Genomic DNA, 24,169 nt, shown 5'->3' with positions numbered 1-24,169 from the left:
TCAATTGTTTTTTACGTGCTTATCCCTGTTTTAAATTTCTTCCTGTTTAGAAGAAGAAGAAGAAAGAGGAGGAGGAGGAGGAGGAGGAGGAGGAGGAGGAGGAGGAGGAGGAGGAGGAGGAGAAGAAGAAGAAGAAGAAGAAGAAGAAGAAGAAGAAGAAGAAGAAGAAGAAGAAGAAGAAGAAGAAGAAGAAGAAGAAGAAGAAGAAGAACTTAGAGTTATGTCTTTTTTCCTGTCTGAGACTTGCCTAGTCCATCTCACCAACATCAATTTTCTGGATGACTAGGATTGTGTAGGGAATAAATGTATATTCATGATATTTACTCTTGATTTTAGTGATTAGATATGGGGAATTAAGATATTCAAAGACCCACTCTAAGTTGTGCATGGTCTTTTTTCAAGACATACAACATTTAGGGGGATAAATGAATCTGAATAATGGAGATGAACATTGAAATGAATTGAATCCTATTAGAGAAAAAAGTATGAGCATCCAAAAGTGAATAGGATTTGATGTTTTGTTCTCATCTTGCATAGTCTGGGAAACTAACTTGTTAGCTAGAACATTGCTCATCCTTATTGATATGTATTAACTTGAACTAAATGGAATTCAGTCAAGTCACTGGGTAGATTTATATTTAAATATTTGATATTTACGTGAACCTATATCTGTTTGAATGTGTGTGTGCATGTGCGTGCGCGTGTGTGTGTGTGTGTGTGTTTGTGTGTCTTCGTGTGTTGGGGAAAGGTAGAGAGAAAGAGGGCAAGATATGGAGAGTCAGAGCAGGAGAACCTTACCCTATCACAACTATTTGAAAGACACCCAAAACTTCACATTTTAGACACTTGTCTCCAATGCATCTGTGATTAGAGTTTGCAGCTAACAGGAGATGCCTTGGACATGAGGACCTGCCTAAATGAATCAATAGATGTCATGTTCCAAGGGCTGGTCTTAGCCATCACCAAACTGGGCTCATACAAAACAGAGCTTGTCCCAGGTCTTCTTGTTCCATCGTCCAACATGGCAGACAGCATAATGGCTGCTGCCTAATGTTGCCCACTCAATGGATTCTCCAGTATGTAGAATTATTTAAAAAATAAACAAACAAAACAAAAAACAAAACAAAACAAAGGAACAAAACCAAAAAAAAATTAGTCAGTTTTATGAATTACTTAACCTCTGGTATTGTGAGCAGCAGAAAATGGACCAAGATACATAGTTTTTTTAGGGATCATCTAGTTTCCAAAGACAAACAATATTGACATTTCATAATTTATGTTGCAAGGGCTCCTTATGAGTGAAATAAGTGAAAAAGTGAGCTTACAGTACATTGGAACAATGCTTAGGCATAAATTTACCATCAACTATGAAAATACTGAAAAGGTGGTTGAGTAGTAAAATGACATTTAGTAGGCAGGAGTAGAAAGGCTCAGTGTCTTATCCTTACACTATATAGTACTGTATGAAAACAACACAGCATCAAACTTCAGCAACATATCTATGAGAAATATTAAGTGTGAGATATAACTGTTATATCTACATGGCACAAGTTAATGTGCCACCATTGAGTCATTCTAATCACAGCCTGGGTTCTAGTAAGCAATGCTTTCTATTCTAAAGCTTATAATTTAACATGTTCAGATTGCATTATTCTTTCAATGAAACAAGATGCTATTCTACCTGTACACCTAGGAGATAGGTGTAATTTTCAATTCTTATTGATGACGAGGATACCCCATGTTGAAAATTTCATGTATTTGTAAAGGAAGGTAAATTGCTCCCCGAAGTTCTGCTTGACAAAATTTACGTGTCTTAGTGAACTTAAAGTATATTCTTATCCTGACAAACTAATTCCATTTTGAGAAACTTTGATATCTTTATTTTTCGGTAACATGGAAAGGCTTCTAATATCACATATAATTAGAACAGTCTTGTAGTGAATTAATATGGAAATGATTAAATATATTTGGGACTTTATATTTGGAAAAGTATGCCCTCACCATAAATCTATTACAAGAAGCAATTCTACCATTGTAAATGCTAATTCCTAATACCAGGCCATCTCTGTGCATTTAACATATCATCTCATGAGTAAATATATACCGTAAGTATTGTATTAGTCAGTTTTCTATCACTATAATAAAACACCACAAAAAAAATCAAGTATGGAAGAAAAAGATTTATTTCATCATATATTTTCAGGGCATAGTCTATTGCTAAGTGAAGCCTGGCTAGTGAGTTCCAGAGACAGAAACTAAAGGAGAAACCATGGAGGAGTATGTTTAATGCGTTGACCTGGCTGCTTTCCTATACAAATCAAGACCACCTCACTAGGTTGGTCCCACTCACAGTACTTCCCACATCAATCAATCAATCAATCAATCAATCAATCAATCAATCAAGAAAATGCCTTACAAACTTGCTGATAGGCAATCTGGATGGAAACATTTTCTCAAATGAGTTTCCTCTTCCCAGATAACTCTAGGTTGTATCAAGTTGACAAAACAACAAAGAAACAAAAATGTAGGCACCACAAGTATGTGGTAGAAGTGTGAAACACAGTACAGGATGGCATTCAGTACCCTTTCACTCAGTAAAGGATAGAGAGAGAAGACATTGAACATGAGGAGTGGTACTACTCTCTATGTCTCTGCTCTTTATGCTCCTCATAAAATGCAAACTCTCAATAGTTCCCAATAAACGTTTATTTCTCACCAACACTACATAGCGTGATAATTGCTTGTCATAGCTTAAACTATCACCAAAGCATCAGAAATATTCTGGCCTTAGTTGAGGGTGGAAGGAGAGTGTCTTAAACTTACATTTGGCTTCAATATGTACATCACATTTATGTGTCCTCAAGAAGAGAACTTTCTGGTGTTTCCTCCCATCCAAAACAAGGACATAAGAAAACAACATGATTCTAAGTATGCACTTCATAGGGCCTTCAAAAATGTCAAAAATATTCCCACTTGGCTTGATGTGCCACACACCTCTAATCACAGTTCTGCAGTAGCAGACAGATCTCTGTGTTTGAATGCACCCTGGGCTACAGAAGGAGTTCCAGGACAGTGAAGTCTACACAGAGAAACCCTACACAAAGGTATATTATATATTTATTCTCTAAAAAATAAGATAGATTGTACTGATTCTGCTACCTTCTCCTGGAAGATCACATCCAAACAACTAGTATTTTATTGACCAATATGACTTATACACAAAGCTTAAAGTCTAGTTTGGAAAGTCTTTCTTCCTCATTGTGAGTATTTACAAAGGATATAAGAGAACATTCAATTTCCTGAAAATATGAAAAGATCAACAAAAATGAGGTGTGGGGAGTAAGTTTATATTGTTATTCTGTTTAAATGATTCATATCTTACCATAGTATTCAAATTAACTATACTTTTGTATATCAGACTCTAAGTTGCAAATTAAAATATGTACTTTCCCAAATAATTTTTTATGAATTATTGATCATATTTGGTTTCAGCTTCTCCTTTTGGCAGAATTTCTATGTTAGAAATTGTTGCTATTCCTCATATTTAAGAATATAATTTGTTGGTACAGAAAGACTAATTTATCATAGAATTTTCAGAAAAAAATCAGGTGTGGCAAAGTTTCTCAATGTAATATGGACAATTGTGTGGTTACCCACGATTCATTTGTATGTGTATGGCCTGCAAATAGAAGATATCCATCTGTAAACCTGGACTTGGTAGAGCAGAGACCTGATGTCCAAATAAGATGAAATATTTAAATTAGAATTCATGAAAAATGAAAGAGAGACTCAGTAAGAAATGAATGGGAAAATCATTGACATAAAGCAAAGATGCTACTCATGCTGATTGTTCAGACAATGGTGGTTCAACTCCCCAGGGTTTATCTATTCTGCTCATTGTCCCTAACTTGCTTTGAAGGCTGTGGAAATTAGCCTATGGCCCCTCACAGTGAATCCATTAACTGGTTATTTGAACATTATTTTATGATATTTATTTAGGACTGGTAAGATAGCTTAGTAGATAAAGATGCTTTTCATCAAATTTTACAACTTAAGTTCTTTCCTCAGAAGTCACATGGTAGAAAAGGAGAATATTGGTTCCTCTACTTCCTAAAGTGTTCACAGACGTGTGCATGCACGCACACACACACACACACACAACCACACAAATACACACAGAGAGAAAGAGAGAGATTAATACCCAGAGGCACACACATTAATACACACAACAAATATATATTAGAATAAGCAAATAAATAGACATAATTACAATAGTTAATCTTTAAAATACCACTTCATACAATGATGGCTTTTATTGATAAGTACAAGTTTAAGAACAATTTTGTTTACTTCTGTTTAGCTAATGATTAATTTTCAGACAAGTAGGTCATACAAGCAAGATTTCAGACCTTGAATCATTCAATACAAAATCCTTGTGCAAAGGTGTGGTCAGTCAGAAGGACTATATAAGGGTATCCAAAGAACACATATTGATCAGGTTGATCTTGTGGTTTCCAAAGAAAAAAGTTTCCATTTGCTTTGCATTGTTCCTTCTCATCTTGGCCAAAACCACCACTTGTCTTTGCTTTGTTTATATGTTACCAAGCAACATCTCACGGTGTAACCCAACTATGGATTAGAGAGATGAGAATTCCCTGGTTGATAGACAGGACAATTTAGTGTTTTAGTAAAAATATTCATTGTGAAATGAGTTTACTAATTATTTCATCTATCTTTCTCTGTTTTCTTTAATTATTGTGAAGCAACACTGTAGAAAGAATTAATGAGAGTTAGAGGGAATGGAGACATCATGGAAACAAGGCCTTCTAAACACAGAAGAACCTACGTACATATGAACTCATACTGAAGCAACATGCACAGAGTCTGCACAGGTCTGTACCACATGGGGACCTTGAGCTGAAAGGAAAAAAATAATCATATCACCCATTCCTAACTCAGAAGCTACCTCCAATTCATAAACACAAACAAAATTTGGTTTTCCCTGGGTGGTGGTAGCACACGCCTTTAAGCTCCTTTAAGCAATTGAGGTAGAGGCTACAGATTTCAGTTTGAGATGATCTCGGTCTACATAGAGAATTTCAGGTGCTGGAGCTATGGCTTAGCAGATAAGAGCACTGACTGTGGGTTCAAATCCCAACTACTGCTTGATGAGTTTTAGGATATCCAGGGTAGCACAAAGAAACCCTGTATCGGGAAAAATAAAGAACCAAAAGAAAAAAAGAGGGGTGGGAAATAGTTTTCTTTGAGGAAGTTTCTCTGAGGAAGTAAACTACTCTTAAGGGTAGGATGCATGCCTAGCAATAGATGCCAACAGAAAATGAATTAAAAGGTATTTTGGCAGCTTATTTCTCTCATACTGTTATGTCCAGGTGTTTTATTTTTAATCTTATTTTTAATTTTTATTTGCTTGCTTGCTACATGTTTTCATGCATATTATGGCTTCAGGTTTTGTGTTTTTATAGGATTAATGAGTGTGTGAAATAATTGGCCTCTGTATCTATATACAGTTCTTGGGCCTTTTCTTGGGCTCTTCTATGTCTGTTTGTTTTGTCCTATTCTTTGTTTGTTTTATAAGTAATTTATTAATTTTATGTGCATTGGGGTTTGCACGCATATATATCTGTATGAAAGTGTCAGGTGCCCTTACCTGGAGTTAAAGATGGTTGTGAGCTGTCATGTGGGTTCTGAGAATTGAACTCATGTCAGACATACTTTGGGCCACAGGAATCATTTAGAATTAGCATCTTTTTGATTTTCTCAGTGTGAAATCATGAGACTTTAAGGGAGGATCATCTTGTACACTGCCATGTAAGCAATAAATAAAAGCAAGGTTGTGATCCTTTCTTTTCTTGTAACCTGGTTATTTTAATGGTCACATCATTTGAATAACTCCAAACTAGCGTTTATTCTGTGATGTAAAATCCCCTTCCATATCTTGAGTTGCAACATGTTTTCAGTATTAATTTACAACCCATATACGTGTCACAGTCCCTAAAGACATGTTACCTACCATAAACAGGGATGGCCAATGGGAAAAGTCGTTTCAGCACTCTTGCTATTACTTTCTTTTTGTCTTCAACTTGATTTTTTTTTCCAACATGACTTTAAACATAAGAGGACTATTAAATCTTTAGCTCTTTGGGGTGGTTTATGTAGCATATAACACCATGCATAAAACAAAGTTAAAGATAAAATTAGAAATGGAGAAATTTCAACCATAAAAGGAAAATTCTACAGTTGTCTCAGGGAATGAGCACAATAATAATATGTTAGTTTTCCACTACATCACCAAGTCTTGGCACTGAATGAAAATGCCAAATATAATGTTTCACAACTTATTTTTCCATAAATATCTATTCTCTTTACAGTTGAAGAATATTGTCATTTGTGTGGAACAAAATATCACTAAAATGAAAACATCTGGTGAAAGAGGCCAATATGTTAAGATCTGAAAGGAAGCAGTCTTGCTTAACACATAGATTGCTTTTTCTCATAAAATGTAAGATTTGTCTTGGAAGTTCGCATAGTTATCACAAGCTGTGCTTTAAAATAATAATACTTTGCCCATGTTATGGTTTTTCATGGGCTATGTGATAATGCAGTTGTTTTGTGATACTAAATTTTTGGAGGAAGAAGCCATGAAGTGAAATGGTCGGCGCTTAGGTTTGTACCTTCAAGTCACTGTGGGAACTTACTGAATAGATATTTTAACCAGAAACGATGTCCGACTTCTTTAGGGATCAATTCCAAGCCCATATTTCATCTCTGATTAAACGCAATTTCATGGAACAGAACACTAGTTCTGCATAATACACACACATGTCAAACACAGGGACAGTTGAGACTCTGAAGAGTTTAAAAAGATTCCATTGACAACTCTAAGAAGAGTTTTTGAAAGTAAAAGATTTGTTTGATATAATTTATTGTTAATTCTTGGAAGATTGAGTTTGGTATTTGTATCTTTGAGTTAAAAAAAGATATTTCTCAACTGGCTAAGTGTAACTGTGTTTTTATTTAAATGGATATTTTATGAAACTTCAGGCATGTTTGAGGAATATCTCATTGGAAGCATTCTATATTATTCACTTTTTAATTATCAGGGGTGAGTACTGGGGAGATTTTAAAATAAACATCCAAACTAGAAAAATAAATTTGTTAGTGATAATGTTCACTGAATTCTCAAAATCTACTTCACTTCAAATGGAATTGTAAATAAAATCCCATTCAACACTTTTTTAAAAAAGTTTTTTAGACAAGGTTTCATGCTTCCCAGGTTTGCTTTGAAAATGATATATAAACAAGTTTGACCTTGAATGTCTCATCCTCCTGCCTCCATGTCCTGAGGTTGAGATTACAAAATTATAACACTGTCCAGTGTTGGGCCAAGCACACAGAATGTCTTGTATACAGGCAAACATTCTACCAACAAAGCTACATACTTAACCTCTTGCTTTTATGTTTTATACTGAGAAAAGAAAAGCAGCAATTATACTCATTCCAGTGAATATTTACTCATCAAGATACTCAGGCATTAAAAGAGAGGGTTACCTTATAGGTTTGAGCATTATTATGTCTACCTGTAATATCTGAATGTGATGTAAGTTATATTAAGCCACAAGACTAACAAGAACTAACCCATCAGCACATAAACCAATTTACTGTATTTTGTCAATATATGAACCAGATTATTTTCATGTGTCTTACCAACTCAAAATGTTTTGTTTTGCTCTTTCAACTAAGCAATAAGCTATGATTTTTTACTTAATTAATTTCACTTAGAAATGTCTAATTAGAAATCAGTGAATTTAAAATGTTAGTCACAAAGCCCAATTATTTAGGCACTAAATTTGTAAAACTTGCTTAATAACACATCAACTTAGTAATATTTATTTTCCATATAAAAATTACAAGTTATGTAGTATCACATTAATATTGCTAAATTACAGCCAGGCAATGGAGGTGCATGCCTTTAATCCCAGCACTTGGGAGGCAGAGGCAGGCAGATTTCTGAGTTCAAACTATCCTGGTCTACAGAATGAGTTCCAGGACAGCCAGGGCTATACAGAGATACCCTTTCTCAAAAAATCAATACATATACATATGCATATGCATATACATATACATACACACACATACACACACACACACACACACACACAAACACACATATATATTGCTAAAATTTAAACGTTAAAAAGTTTATAAAGAAAAATTATGCTAAATAATGAAATCAGAAAGCAATGGTTTGAATCTGAAATTAGACATTTTTTAACCAAAGACCACATTTTGAACATGTGTGAACATTCTTCAAATTTGTATGAGTGTTTGTAGTTCATTGAAGCCTGATATAAAATTGGGTAAAACTGTCTTGACTGCTATTACATCTAACTGTCAAATACAACAAATGGTTGGGTCACATGGCAGTTTTGTTTCTAATTTATTGGAAAATTTCTAGAATAATTTACAAATAATGGTATCAGTTTATACTCCAACTAACAATAGGTGAGAGCTCTCTTTAGCCATGTCCACATGAGTCTAAGTTGTTATTCTTGGAATTCTGAGCCTCAGCTGCATTTCGTATTGTTTCAGCAAAGGTATGTAACATGCACTCTAACTTGCTTATGATCTATGTCTTATGTCCTATTTTGGTGGATTTCAAATATATTTTCTATTTCATCAGGCATTTTGGTCAACCCTGTGTTCCAGAGGCAGACCATATTCATCAAGGAGGCATGCCACACCATACATTGTAGATAAAGAGAGAAACTCTGGAATTTGCCCAAATATGTTCTGGTATCAGAAGGCTTATCTTTGATTTCACATCTTATCTTACATTACAAGAAACTAGTTCCTTAATTATTTTTCAATAATGTGTCATTTCATTCAATGTCATATTTATGTTATCCTTATACCACCTAATATATTTTCATGGTAATTATTTTCTGCTGTCTAATGAGTATCAGTTAACCATGACTAGGTTTTGTTAAAAAACAAAATCACAATATGGGGTACCTAGGCCCATGATAGGTACCTGAAAATTTTTTTCTTATTTTAACTCAGCTAGCAAAATTGCAGGAGTAATTCTTTACTGATCCCCTTTTAAAATGTGTTCTTAAACCACAGGGTTAACAACTAAATAACAGAGACAAAAATCTCAAGTTAAGTCAAAGTCAGAAATTCGTCGTGTAATTTTCTCACATAATAAAGATGAGTAATTAGGGATTCAGCTCCGTTAAGCCTGCTAAACCCAAACAACAATGAAAAACATCAAAACACAGCTTTCCAGGTACCAGACAGACGAGGTTAAACTGTGCAAGACAGCAAATAATGGGGGATAATGATGAACAGCTCACATCACGTAGCACATGAATGAAGCTGATGTTCAGTTAATATTAAAAGAGATGCATCATTGTGCTGTGTGAGACACAGAAGCACATTTACTCCCTGGGGATACAGAACAAACACACATATGTTTAAATCATATCAATCCATACTTCTACTAGGTGTCACAGGCTAGCCTTTTCTTTCTTTCCTTCACAATCTGTCTCTACACACTCAATAGATTTTACCCATAATATATATAAAGTAGCCAATTTGTAGCATATGTATTCCTCCAAGTATTAAATTGCTAATTATCCAAAGAAAACATAACTATGAAGTCTTTGTGACTGAATATAAGGCTAAGATTTTTGAATACCTTAAGATTTTTGTCTCCCTTAGCATCATAAGAGTCATCAACATGAAGCTAAAAGACAAGGTGAGGAGTGATTTCTAGAACCCACAGAGAGCACTTCTGACTTAAGAATTACTTATTTCCAAACAATAGTACCTATCATAACCTAAACTATTATCTCAGCTACTGCTGCTATTTTGCTAGGTTATTTATAAAGTGTTCTGTTTTGTTGTATCATTTAATTCAATGTATACAATGCCAACACGGTTAGATAATTTTTAAAATTCTTCAAGATAAAATTTAGCACATTATTATGCAAAATCATACTCCTGTCAGCTGCAGGTCTTCATATCTACCAGAAAAAAAGGGCACAAAATATTTTCCAAGAAGTCTGAACCCTTTATAGATCACAATGAATTTTCAAAACATCGCTTTCTTTTTGCCGCAAAGTGTAACTGACTTTCTTTGAACTGATTCTGAGGAGAGAAAATCAGAGGCCAACAAACCATTATATTCCTCCTCATTTCCTTTCTTTTCACTTGCTTTGGTTTTGCCACAAGAGAAGGATGCTAATAGTGTCACAGTGAATTCCTACTGAACACTCATTTCCTGAATGCACATTTATAAACAATAAAGTTGTTTTCTGAGTCTCAGTCTCGTTTTTGTCCAAGTAACAAGTGACATATAATATTTGTGCTCAATATAATAAGTATATTTTAGTTAGACAATATTTCACCTACTGCAGGAGATAGATAAACCATGTGATCGAACCATCTATCACAAATGAACAGCAGAAGAATTTATAGTACAAAAAGATTTCTGAAAGGTGAGTGGAAAGATTTGAGGTTTTGCTTCCATTACTCATGGAATCCATCAGCATTCTCATCTATAACTTCTTTCCCTTTCTAGGTATGCTAACTTTGATGTCAAACTTTAGGTACTACCATCTCTAAACATCATGTCCTCACTCAAGCCAAGAAGAAATGGTAATATCTCTGTTTACTGAGAGTACCCAAGACAATGATAAAGAAACCAAAGACCCCCAAATTTGAGATGTCAGAGGCATTGCTGATGCTATCCTTATATTAAATTTATAGCCTTCAGAGCTCCACCCCAAACCCTGCGACATCCTTGCTCATTAAACATGCTAATGTCCCTAGTTCTGCTTAATTGCTGCTCAGCATTTTGTATGCTCAGAAATAACTGTTAAAGCTTTCTGTTACTGTGACTAATATTATAAATAAACTACATATGAGGAGGAAATTTTACTCTGGCTCACAGGTGGAAGCTGTAGAATCTGGCCAGTTTCTTTGTTGGTTTGTATATGGTAGGGCAGTAAGTGGTGGCAAGGTGAGCCAGGTTGAAGTACATCTGTTCACTTCACTGAGACAAGGAAGCAAAAAGAGAAAGCAAAGATTTTGTTTGGTTTGTATTATTCTTTTCAAAGACACATGACCAAAGACTTGACTTCTTTCAATAGGCTCTACCTTGGAAAAGTGTCAGAGTTTGGGGATCAAAGGCTCTTATACTTCTGAAGATACTTTGTAATAAACTATAGAGATTATCTTTATTAACTAGCATGCTTATATTTTCTCGATATTCCTCACTCCTACCAAAATATCGTGATATCTGAGACTCCTGTTTATTTTATTTCACATTTTATTTTCTTGAGTGATTATTTCCAGATAGTAAATACTGACTCGCACGTTGTGTATTCTTAAGCAAAGAATGAATCAATTAATTAACAGAAATGATGATCTGAATAGTTTGTTATATCATGTGACAACTGTTTAGAACTTGATGATTTTGGTAGTACAAGTAAGAAAGGCCCGCATAGGCTCACATAATTGAAATCCCGGTCATCAGTGGCACTAAGAGAAATTAGAATCCGTAGCCTTGTTTGAAGATATATGGCTTTGTTGTAAGAAGTTTGTTCACTGAGGGTGGGCTTTGGGATTTCAAAAGCCAAAGCCAGTCCCAGTGTCTCTTTCTTACTGCTGCTTGTAGTTCTATTTGTAGAAATCTCAGCTCTCATGTCTACCTGAAAGCTGCCACACTTCCCACCATGAAGATAATGGACTGAACCTCTGAAACATAAGCCAAGTAGCAATTACAGGCTTTTCTACAGTTGCGTTGTTGTGGTGTCTCTTCACAGAAAGAGAATACTGCCTAAGACATATAACTACTCTAGAATTTTCAAGGACTTAAACGTATATATTAGAATTTTTTGTAACTTGCAAATATATTTGCTCTCACTTCATTCTTATAGTCAGTTTTGCAATGTATGCAGTCAAAAATATAAGAATATTGAATAAACTTTTTAATTAAGTCACATTATTTTAATTTATGAATATATAAATGAAAACTAAAAATCATAAAATAAAAATGCACATAATAAGCCATTTTTTCCTTTCTAAGTTCTTTCTTACATTCTTTTTACTGTCAAATTCTATGCTGTGATCTGGACATGTGATGATTAATAAATTTAGTAAAGTATGGCTTATCAGCTTTCTATATTTTATAGCTTCATTGCAAATTTTCAAAATTACTATAGCTGTTTGTAGAATTAAAATCCATGCAAATTCTCATGTTTGCTTGCCTCCCCCCAAACACACACACATACATCACAGGTCATTTGATATTTAAAATGTCTAGGGTGATAAAACTTATGACATAGAAAATCTATCTGCCTTTTAGCTATTATAAAGATATATGGCATCCTATCTTAAAGTGAAGAACAAATTTCTTCTTGTTCTCCTTGTTCTCCCTTTTGATCTTCTTGTTTATTTTTCTCTTGTTCTTGTTTCTTCTTCCTTTACTTCTTCTTGTTCTTCTTCTCCCTCTTCCTCCTCCTCTTCTTTCTCTTCCTCCTTTCCCTCCCCCACCCCTCCCCCTGCTTCTGCTTCCCCTTGAAACAGGGTCTCTATTTCAGTCTTGACTGTCTTGGAATTCTCTATGTAGACCAGGGTGGCCTCTAACTAACAAAGATTCTCTTGCTACAGCCTCCCCAGTGTCATGCACCACACCCCTCTCCCAGCCTCTGACTCTCTTAAACACATGTGCTCAAACCTCAATGGCTAAGGCCTCCATCTCCAGCTTCACTGTGACATCATCAGTGCTGGATGTGGATGTATCTAAGTACAGACTTTACTGATGCTTAAATGTCAGGATGCTGTACATTGAAGATAATGATTTCATCATGTCCCTAAGCAATTACTCATTTGGTTTTCATTTACTTAACTGAAAGATCTGTTGACTAAATACTTCATGTGGCTTCTTTGTCTCTATGTCCTGGAATAATTTGAAGAAGTTTTAGTGTCACAGACCATAAAGCCCACTCAGAAACAAAAGAAGTCACTTCATACTGGGTAAATAACTATGTGTCACTATTCTGCCCAGTGAACTAATGATTTCTGTTTGGGAATGTACTTCGGAATAATTTTGTAGAAATGTCATTTTTTAAAAATATAATAACTGATGTGGATACGAAACAGACCAGACAAAGTATTTGCTGGACTATGGAGAGGAGTAGCTTTCTAATAACCAAAGCTTCTCAAAAGTTTACATTTATAAGAGGAATGTTAAATGTTGTATTTCAGTCAAAACCCAAGTATTCGTTAACATTAGTACACAGACTAGCACATGTTAAGGTTGATGTTGATGGTTAATACTATACTTCCTTAGATTCAGAACAGAACAGGGTTTAGCTAATTGATACTCATAATGGTTGTATCTTTACATGGAAAGATACTGAGTCTCAAAACAGGTTGAGTTGTATGCCCGTCATTAATCAATGTATAGAAACCAGAGGTGAGAATCATAAAAATCATCTTGAAAATATTTTCTCCTTTCCCCCAGATGAAACTGATTCCAGAATTCTAGAAAGTATGTTCCTCAGTAATTTGAAATTTCATGTTTGCCCCATTCTCAAGGCTTTTGATTTCAGTTCACTTTGTTAAATGTTCAGCCATGCTCTCCAAAATGGTTTTCCTAACTCTACTATGATTTTCCTACAATTGTATTATATTATTGCTGAAACACACTATCTAATACAGCAATTTAATCACTCTATTGCTGTCCACAAAGAAAAAGAAAAATTTTACATGCTTACATTCTGCGAATTAAAATCCATCTTTCAAGCTTCTTTCTCCTCTGAGGAAATTAGATGTTTAACACAAAATTCCTTAGTCAGTAAAATTCCAGAATAATTACAACAGCAAAGGACATCTCAGAAAATCTTTAAAATTTGACTATGTGATTATTGATAGAATGAATATATATATATATATATATATATATATATATATATATATATATATGTATATATATGTATATATATATATATTCCAGAAATTACAGTAGAGAAAATAGTTTTAATTAGATTATCAATTTGTTTACATCCCAAACACTGCTCGCTCTCACTGTCCCTTACCGAGTCCCTTCCCCCCATAACCCCTCCCCTTTTCCTCTGAGAGAGTGGGACCTTCCTATCCCCCCAACCTGGCACAAGTCTCTGCCAGATTAGGCACATCCTCTTCCACTGAGGCCAGATAGAGCAGCCATCAATACTGACCTACCTGTCTGCTAGATATGCTCCAGGAGACCGCATTCCAGTTCTTGATATTCTTTGTTTGTTGGCTCAGATTCTGAGCGCTACCAGGAGTACAGGTTTTTTGACTCCGCTGGTCTTCCTGTGAAGTTTCCATCTATTTCTGGGTCTTGGATCCTTCCCTCAAGTCTTCAATAGTTGTCCCTGACCTCCAACTAATGTAAGGTTGTATGTATCTACTTCTGTTTTAGTCAGCTGCTGGATAGAGCCACTCAGAGCACAATTATGTTAGTCTGCAAGCATAAGGAAGTATCATTAATAATGTCAGGGATTGGTGTTTGTCCATGAGATGGGTTTTGAGTTGGGCCAGTTATTAGTTAGCTTTTCATTCAGTCTCTTGCCCCATCCCTGAATTACTTTTAGATGGGTCAAATTTTGGGTGGAAAGTGTAGTGGGTGGGTTGGTGTGCCTAACCTTTCATTGGGGTCCTACCTGGCTACAGGAGGTGGCCTCTACAGGTTATATGTCCCTATTGTCCCTATTTCTGCTAAGGTCACCCACATTGACTCCTAGGAACCTACCCTATCCCAGGTCTCTGAGACTTCCTAGAGACCCCACTTGCTCTGGGAAACTGCAGGTTTCCATTCATTCTCTAGGCCCAGTGGGTCTCTCCTGTCCCCTGTCTCCCCCCACACCCCTTCCTGTCTCCCATTCCCCACACCCAGTTCTCTCCCTCCCTTGGCTTCCTTTGACTACTTTGTTTTTCCTTCTAAGTGTTGCCTCAGATCCTCTGGGTCCCTTTGTCTGTGTGGAACGAGTCTCTGGAGCAGGTGGGCAAGGCAGCAGCGAGTGACAGACAGACCAACATGCGAGATTGTGTAGAATCTGAATGTATGTTGTCAGGTCAAGCATCAAACTTTTTATACCAAAGAAATAACAAGAAACCAGGCAAAATACAATCCACCAAGTTACAGTGATGAAATACAAAAGGAATGTATACATCAAAAGAAGGTGGGGACCAGGCTGCTGCCACAAAGAAGGGAGCCAGGTGTAAACTAGTCTATTGGTAAACCCACCATCAGGGGTTCTGCACTAGCAGACCTTTTCATGGATACTGCAATACCCCAATCCCCCTATTTCCTGGGTCTACAGAAGAATTTACCAACTTGCTTCTAATGTGAAGCTTGCTATACCTAGCTGTAGAGAAGATCTCTGTCTCAGTGGGATTTCATAGTTCTATTATGGTATTCCCTTGTTTGGGTGAGATTTGCTACTGTCCTTAGTAAATATTTTGTAGACCAGCTCTGAGCTACTGGCTCCTTCTTTTATAATGCTTAATTAGTTACTGAATAGGTGACTTCCTTTCTGCATTCCTGCCGGATTCCAAGCTCATAGGCTTCTGGGACCTTGGAACACTGGGGAGACTTAACTATATCAGAATTTAATCTTAAAAAGCACTTAAAATAATGCTAAAAGAGAGCTCATGGTTCCACACACCAGACTAATGTGGGAATAGGGTATGAGTATATGGGTAAATGAGAACGCCAAAGCTCCAGGAGGTGAGTTTCTGTGAAACTCTTTTCCTCCTGAGTGAGTGCTTTCAGGCCTCTCATCCTGTCAAGCAGACTTTACTGGAGTGCATGACATTTCTCAGTGTGCATGGCAAAGTGTGAGTAAAGCATCCTTCCTTTTGTCTTCCTTGTTATTTAGCTTCTTTAGGTCTGTAGGATGTATCATTGGTATTCTGTACTTTATGGCTAATAACCAGTACCAGTGAATACATACTATATAAAGAAGCCATCTCATGAAAAAAAAAAATGGATCAACTGCCATACACCAAACCTTACAAGGAACTGTTCTCTAACATGTGGTTGTGCCATTAAAAGCAACTTACTTGATTTTGAAGAAGGAATGATGTTGAGAAAAGATTCCCTGGAAGTGCATTAAAAGAGAGGCATAACTACAAAACTTATATTCATTGCACACATAGTTTTTAGATATTTCTGAAAAATATAAAGGCTTACTACATTTATAAAGATCTTGGACAACAGAAGTTCCATGAACAATCTACAGTTACATTCCAGATTTTACATATAAATAATATTGCCAAATTGTCTAGCCACCTAAAATCTCTTAAGCACATAAGATGTGGTCCCATGGTCAAATTATTCTGTGATTCTCTATGAATCAAGTTTACTTATCCATAAAATGCAGCAAAAAATGTTACCAGGTATAAAAGAGAATTTCAAGGGTAACAAAAGTCACTGATGTTCTTCACGACTCCGTGCTGGCAAGTAAATTGGCTTGTTTTATATGATAGCACAAATTTTGTCCTGTATTCTATACATATGCTTACTTGTCTTTAATTTGTTCTGCTTACTTATAGTATAAAAGAATCCAAAAAACACTGGTCACAGTTTATAGTAACTATGATGAAATTTAGTTTTCCTTTATTTAAAATTTCTTATTTTGTATTACAGAGAATAAAGACCCAGAAACATGACTCTATGCAAATTAACTATTGATTTTGGATTCCTTCAAATATTTGATATCATCATAAAAATGTCCATAAGATTTGATATTTTCCTTGAGAGTAAATGAGAGAAAGTTCAGTATCCCCAGAAGGAAAGCCAAAGAAACCAGTAAATCAGAAAATTTGCAAAGTAACAGTGTAACACAAATAAATAAATAAACATGTAAAATTGGAATTACAAGCCCTGAAATTTCTGAGGGCTTTTTGGAGGGTGTGTGCAGGTGGGGAAGGTACTTTTGTATTTTGTTTTTATCTATGACAATCTGTGATTTAAGGACCATTACACAAATATACATTATCAGAAGTTCTAGATGAGCTATACACTGTTTTTAAATATGACTTCAAAATATAAATTTTACTATATTTCAATGATTTCCTTTGAACCAATGTTAAGTCTAAAAAATGAATGACATCTTGTTTCATTTATACTGGAACACAGTACTTATATGTCAGCATATCAGTATGCAACACATGCAAAACTAATATTTTGAAAACAAAAATTCAGCCACTTCATCTATTTTATCAACTATTATGCTATTATATCTAATAGAACCATCATAGCAAATGCCACACATGCACAGAGTCAAAATGAACAAAAGAGAAAAACTCTGTGTAAATCTATAAGACTGAAAACATTTGGTATGCTTCTTAAAATATGGATATAAAACTTTTGTCAGGAACTCTTGAAAATTCGTAAAAAAAGGTTCCAAGACCTTAACGAGGATGATATATCTGGATACATTCTGGGATCCTACACTGAAGAAATCCTATCTTCCTATGACAAGAGATTACTGAAGTTTTTTCTCCAACTGCAACTCATAAATCAACATGAGGTGCTTCTCACGTGCATCTTGGCTCATTCTGCAGTTTACAGAGACAAGCCAGTACCATTAGGATGCCAACCTACCTGCTGCTGTCAGTCTTGGGAGTCAGCAGAAAAAGCGCTGTTTATGACTTCAGAGTTTCTACGAATGAGCAAGCTACAATGAACCTGGTATGAACTAGTAATGTGTGGAATAAAATACTTCTTTCACGTTGTCAGCAAGCAATGGAGCAAAGGAGATATATGGCAGAATTGGATATGTGATTTATAGTTTTCCTTGTTCTTCATTTAGAAGAGGAAATTAAAACCACACTTGCATATTATTCCATCTTTGATCACTAGAGAATTGTGCTGCAGATTAATTATTATAAACTCTATTAGCCTCATTCACCCCAGGTGCAGCATCCAGACTATTTTCCAACTAGTATCTCAGGGGAAAAAAAGGGGTTTGGGGTTTTGTTGCTGTTTTTCCTCCTCCTCCTCCTCCTCCTCCTCCTCCTCCTCCTCCTCCTCCTCTTCTCCCTTCTCATCTTTTCCCTTGCTAGTTCAGATACAATCTCACTAGGTAATCCTGACTAGCTCACACTTGTGATCCTCTTGCCCTTCCTAATATTGAGATTATAGACATGCCCCATTTGTGTGCTGAGTTATATGTTTCTTTCTTCAGGAAGTGGATCTGACATTTGGCATCTCACTAGGCCATCATTTACTCAAGCAATAACTGAGCAATATGGAAAGAAGTTTTAATGACTTCATGCCTTAACTTTAGATGGCACAGGTTAAATAGCTGATATTTGTGATAATCTTCTGAGCATGGAAGCAGTGTACTTAGTCTCTTTCTCACCATGAGAGACCTAGATTTGTACTCATATGTTTGTTCACAAATATTTTCAGGAATTGGTTCTCACATTTCATTTAGCTCTATAGTTAAATTTAAGAATATGTGTTTCTTGGATTTTATTATTATTTATATAATTTATTATTATTTAAAATCATACAAATGATTTAATTTGAACTTATTAAGGCAGTAACAGAGCATAGGAATGGATCACAGGGCTCTGATACACATGCCAGAGAAATCTACTTAGTAGATGCTAAACAAATATTTCAATATAAATCAAATAACATGCAGACTCTTAATTATGTAATTAGCCATGGGAAAATCATTAAACATTGAATAAAGTAGTCATTTAAAAAAAAAGAAACTTTATTATCAAAGGTTGCTTTCAGAAAACTATTAATGAAATAAAATATAAATCATATAACAAAAGAGTCTCTATTAAATTAATATAGTTAAGAAATGTAGAAAATTAAATACCTAATAAAAAATGGAAAAAAAATAAATGTAGAAAATTAATGAAACTTATATCTTTGAAACTATGAGGAAAGGTGACTAGGGGTTCATAGACGCTATTGGGAACTTTGGTGCTACAGTGACCCAGGATTCTCTAGAGTAGACTGCATCTTCTGGGGATTTTTTTTTCCAGTTGAAATATAGACATTGTAAATTCTCTTTAATTATCTATAAATAGTGTATTAATTGTTAGAAAGCTAGGAATAACCAAGAAGCACTTGGATAATTGCTACAAATTAAATTTTTTCAGATTGCAAATGATAGAATTTCAAGTTATTGTGATGTGAAAACTATATAGGATGTACAATGCTCCCAGACTCCTTGAGTACAGCTATAAAAATCCTTTTCTACTTCATATAAAAAGCTGCCTTCATGCTGACCAAAATTTATATAAATAAATTAATTTTGGAGAGCTCTCACTTAACCACAAGATCAGGGCTTCTTGAAGGGAAAACTTACCCAGTGATGGGAGGCTTGGACAAACCTACAAGGATCATGTCCCAGGTAGAAAGAAGGCCAAGATGTTGACAACCACAACCTCAGTAAGGGCAGAAGCCTTCATGCCATAATGACTCCTTGTTTTTGCTAAGTTCTATTAACTAGAACTGTTCTAGTAAATATCAAAGTTAGCAAGATGTTCTGAAAATCTCCAATGTGCAGGCATATCAAAGAGAAGCTATGTGAAACAGACCACATGAAAATGTCATCAGAAATGGAGGCAAGGTGCAGGAACTGAGTTAAACTGTCAGAGTAAGGAGTGGAAAATGAGTGCACTATCTGGATTTCTGCACCGAGTAGTAAAGGATTGAGCTAACTATCCATGTTAAAGATGTTTGGCAGAAACTAAAAGCCAAAAGTAAGTGGCTGCCATTGCTATTACCCAAACTCCTGAACTATTTTTATCAGAACACCAAAAATAAGAACAACAAAACAGATGGCTTGTCAGGGGACAGCATTGCTGTCTGAACACACACATCATCGACAACCGTGGGGACACACAAAGATGTGTAGGCAATGAAAAAGCTTTAAGAGCAAAGGCATCTCATCCTCTCCTAGTGATTACTTGAACCTAGTGACACCCCTAGTGAAATCAGAGTCTAAATGTGGATCTACCACATGATTCATGTGTACCATTCCATGGAGTACACCTGGTGAAATCATTAAGATTATGATAGGGATAGCTGCACAGCCATGTTTATCATGGCCATTTGAAGTGGTCAAGTGATGCAGTCAGCATAAATGACCATCAAGGAAAGAATGTGTGAGACAATGTAGAAGGCATACAAATCTTTATAGGCAGAAGACTAAATTCCTGCAGGAAAATAAGCAAACCTTGTGATCATTGTCATAAATTAAATAAACCAGAGTCCCACCAATAGAACAGGTTTCCTTTCACATGTGGAATCTATAGTTTTAAAAAAGTAGTTGAAATCAGAAGGACCACTTAGGAATATGATGTGGACCAACAGATAGATGAAGGGCTCTGGGAACAAGAAAGGGTAAAAAGAGTACAGGAGTTCAAAGTACATTATTTGCATATATGAAAATTTTGTGAGACTAATTTACTACAAACAAATAGTATATGCCAACCAACACTCCCTAAGAACTGGTAACACTTTCTTCCTTTGCCACTAATCCTCTCTTATTCTTGTTGGCAAGAAAAATATAAAATGATTAAGCAACTTAAATCCTGTGCCCACCCTCCAAACAGAGCACAAGAGCCTTTAAATATGTCACAGGTGGTCTCCACAGAAAAGTCAGGACAAAAACTCCCAAGAACACAGAGGCACTGCCAGACAGAAAAAAACAGCAGATGTCCACTAGCAGAAATTAAGTGATTTCCTGTGTATGCTCCTTTGTATCTACCGCCAAAAGAACTGTACATAAGTAGACAAGGTCTTCCAAAGAGAGATGAAAAAAAAACATTACTTTTATCAGCAATTTTTTTCTCTTATAAAATATAGTGTCTTGGTGTTACCATTTGCTTGTTGTAGATATGCATGTTTGTACACACTTTGACATTTGGGAATATAGGAGTTTATTTTATAGAAGAATATTATTTTTATGAAGTTAGTTTTATTGTGTCCTTGTCATAATTTTAGAATAAAATAAATAATATATGATGGAGAGTACTTAGACACAAATATACTATTCAAAGCATTTTGACAACTAGCTGCATCTTTTAGCTCAAGTTAAAAATAATTTATTTTTATATTGAAATATGTATTAACTATTACTAACATTTTAAATTATGATCCATGTTTAACATCACAGTGCAAGTATCTCATTATCAACATAAATTCTATAGGATAAATAATTTTGATGGATGTATAACATTTTACCCACAGCAATCCTTATCTCTATATTTAAAATTTGCTGGTTTTTATATATGTGTTCAAGTTAAAATATAATTACATCACTTTCCTTCCTTTTTCTTTCTCTAATATTTATTCCTTCATAATCCCTCCCATATCAATCATCTCTAATTGAATTTTGAGCCTCTCAAATGAATAGCATTTATTATTATTATTATTACATACACGTTGGGATGCAAGGATATATAAATATATCCTGCTGAGTCCAGTTTTGTTGTTTCTGTGTAAACACGCATACATGTGTAAACATGATTCCAGTGCTGACATCTTTGTATTGGATGGTCACCTAAGGAGCTGATTGGCCTGAAAATGGCTATTTCTCCCTCTCTCTATAGCAATTAGTTGCCTATACTTCTTATCTGGGGTTTGAAAACCAAGAGATTTCTCTACTTCCAGGTTAGCATGTCTATTGATTTTGCCATTGTTCATATCATGCTAAAAATTTAGTATTCTTTCAAAAGATGCATGTTTACTAACTATACAGTCATAAATATAATTTTCCAAAGTTTTGCTCTCTGAATTTCATTTTCTTGAGAATTTATCTAGAAATCGGATTCCTGGACACGGATTATGTCTATGTCTGGGTGTCTACAGAGGTCAGAAAGAGTCAGATCCCATGGAGCTGGAGCTACAGACCATTGTGAGCAGCAGCCAGATGTCAGCTGGCAGCTAATCACATCTTCTGCAAGAGCAGGAAGCACTCTTAATTGCTGAGTCATCTCTCCAGCCCACCATGATATAGTTACACATTAACTGCCCAAGGACTGCTGTTACCTTTGCTCTTTACTTGAGGAGGTGATTCTATTAGATATTTTAGCTATAAACTTTAAAAAGCATAGGAATTTTAACTAAGTTTTTTCAACCAATATTGTGGGAACATCTATTAGAATACTGAAAGTATAAAATATCTAATTTGGCCTTCAAGAGAAAGACACATAAATAGGAATTGCAAACAGGGACCTGAGAGGAGAAATCAGTATAACAGGGGAATGTGTAAAGGAAAGAAAGAATACATCTCACACAGAAGAACTCAAAGGAGAACATTGTAGCATGCTTGTAAATTTTCATATATTGTAGAGTTCCAGGGACATGATGAGGGAGGTCAGATTTCAAAAGCATCACCTGCCTGCCCTGAGCGGAATCAGAAGGGAGTTCCACAGAGCCGTATGCTGATGAGACCACAGAACTCCACTGGATCACATTGCATAACACACATTTTTGTCCTTAGTTTGTTGAAGGTCTCTGTGACAATCCAAAAAAGCAACAGTACTTCATTGCACAAAGGAGAGGCCGGAAAGAAAAAGGATATTGACATTTTAGGCAAACGTGTGATGTAGATTCATGAGTAGATAAACTTTCTTCTTTCATCACAGAAAGGATGCTGCAGTCCCCCACGTCACCCTAATTCACTTTTGCATATTGTTACTAAAATTTGGCTGACATTTAGCTGGACATAGCTTAAAGAGCATAGTCATAATGAAATTCCAGAGTGTGCACAAGAAAGAGGAGAATATGATAGGCCTTTTTGTACCCTTTGTCCCATACAAATTTCAGATGGCAGAGTGACCCATTTGACCCATTTAAAAAACACAATATTAGCAAATACTTTCCACATGAAATATAACGCTATGCTGGCTTTAATTTACAGCCCATTCACAGTAGAGTTAATGCTTCCTGAGGGAGTGGTTCATTCTACTCTCCCTTTGGGAAGTAGAATAGAAAAGCTGCCACTAAACACACACACACACACACACACACACACACACACACACACGGGGGGGGGGGAGAGAAGAGAGAGAGAGAGAGAGAGGGAGAGAGAGAGAGAGACTCAGAGAGAGAGACTCAGAGAGAGAAACTCAGAGAGAGAGAGAGAGAGAGAGACTCATCTCTCCCTCTGCTTCTGTCTCCCCCCCCCTTCCCACTCCCCCTACCCCATACCCTCTACCTCATCTCTCTCATTTACACTTTAAGTGAATATACCCTTCACATCTGCTACTGCCAATTCACTTTCCAAAATACCCAGAGCATTGTCTAAGTTCTTGGGAAATTGTAAAAGAAAAATCCATGGTTCCAGGAGTAAGGGCCAGATTAATGGGGCAAGGATCTGGGTACGTTTCCTGTCTTTCTTTACAATTCATTGGAGACCTTAATTGAACCACTTTCCTGTCATAATCCTTGGCATGCAAAATAAGGATAATTACTGCTGCCCTTTCCTTTGCCCTTTGATAACCTTGCAAGGGTATTCAAAGGTGTTATAAAGAGTAATAAGCCAAATGTGCTTTATGCTCTGCACACAGAGAAAAAGCAGAAATAAGGACCACTGCTTTGAGAGCAAGAGAACAGGAATCAGGATCCAGTAATTAGGGACTTGATGTACCAGGCTTAGCTCTGCTCTGATGGAAGGGCCCTCCATCCAATGCCAGTTCAAGCCTTAAAATGGGACATTCCCTTCTTTTTAAAAATTTTACCTGAGTAAGACTAGTACAACATTTTATCTAACTGGCCAGATTTTGATAGATTTATTGTTTCTTTAAATTTTTGACTGATTGTCTTACAGTGAATATTGTACATCAGATCTATATTCTTATCCTCAAAGGTGCTCATAAACATGTTTCCTTACAGGGAGAATACTACTTTCTTAATGCACCCAAACTGAGAAGATTAAGACAGAGAGGCTGCCTAGAACAATGTGGTACTAGATAGTATCATAAGGCCACTTTTCAGAGGGTCAGGGTTAGTGATACAGGGTGCTATGACAGAAGCCAGAAAGCAGAACAGGGCAAGGAAAGGAAAACCAGCAGACTCTGTAAGTTGACAACTTTAATATCTCAGACACTGAAT

Source organism: Mus musculus, chromosome 5 (genome assembly GCF_000001635.26).
Source record: "Mus musculus strain C57BL/6J chromosome 5, GRCm38.p6 C57BL/6J".
In the NCBI taxonomy this organism is placed as follows: Eukaryota; Metazoa; Chordata; class Mammalia; order Rodentia; family Muridae; genus Mus; species Mus musculus.
Note: the sequence above shows the minus strand (reverse complement) of the source record.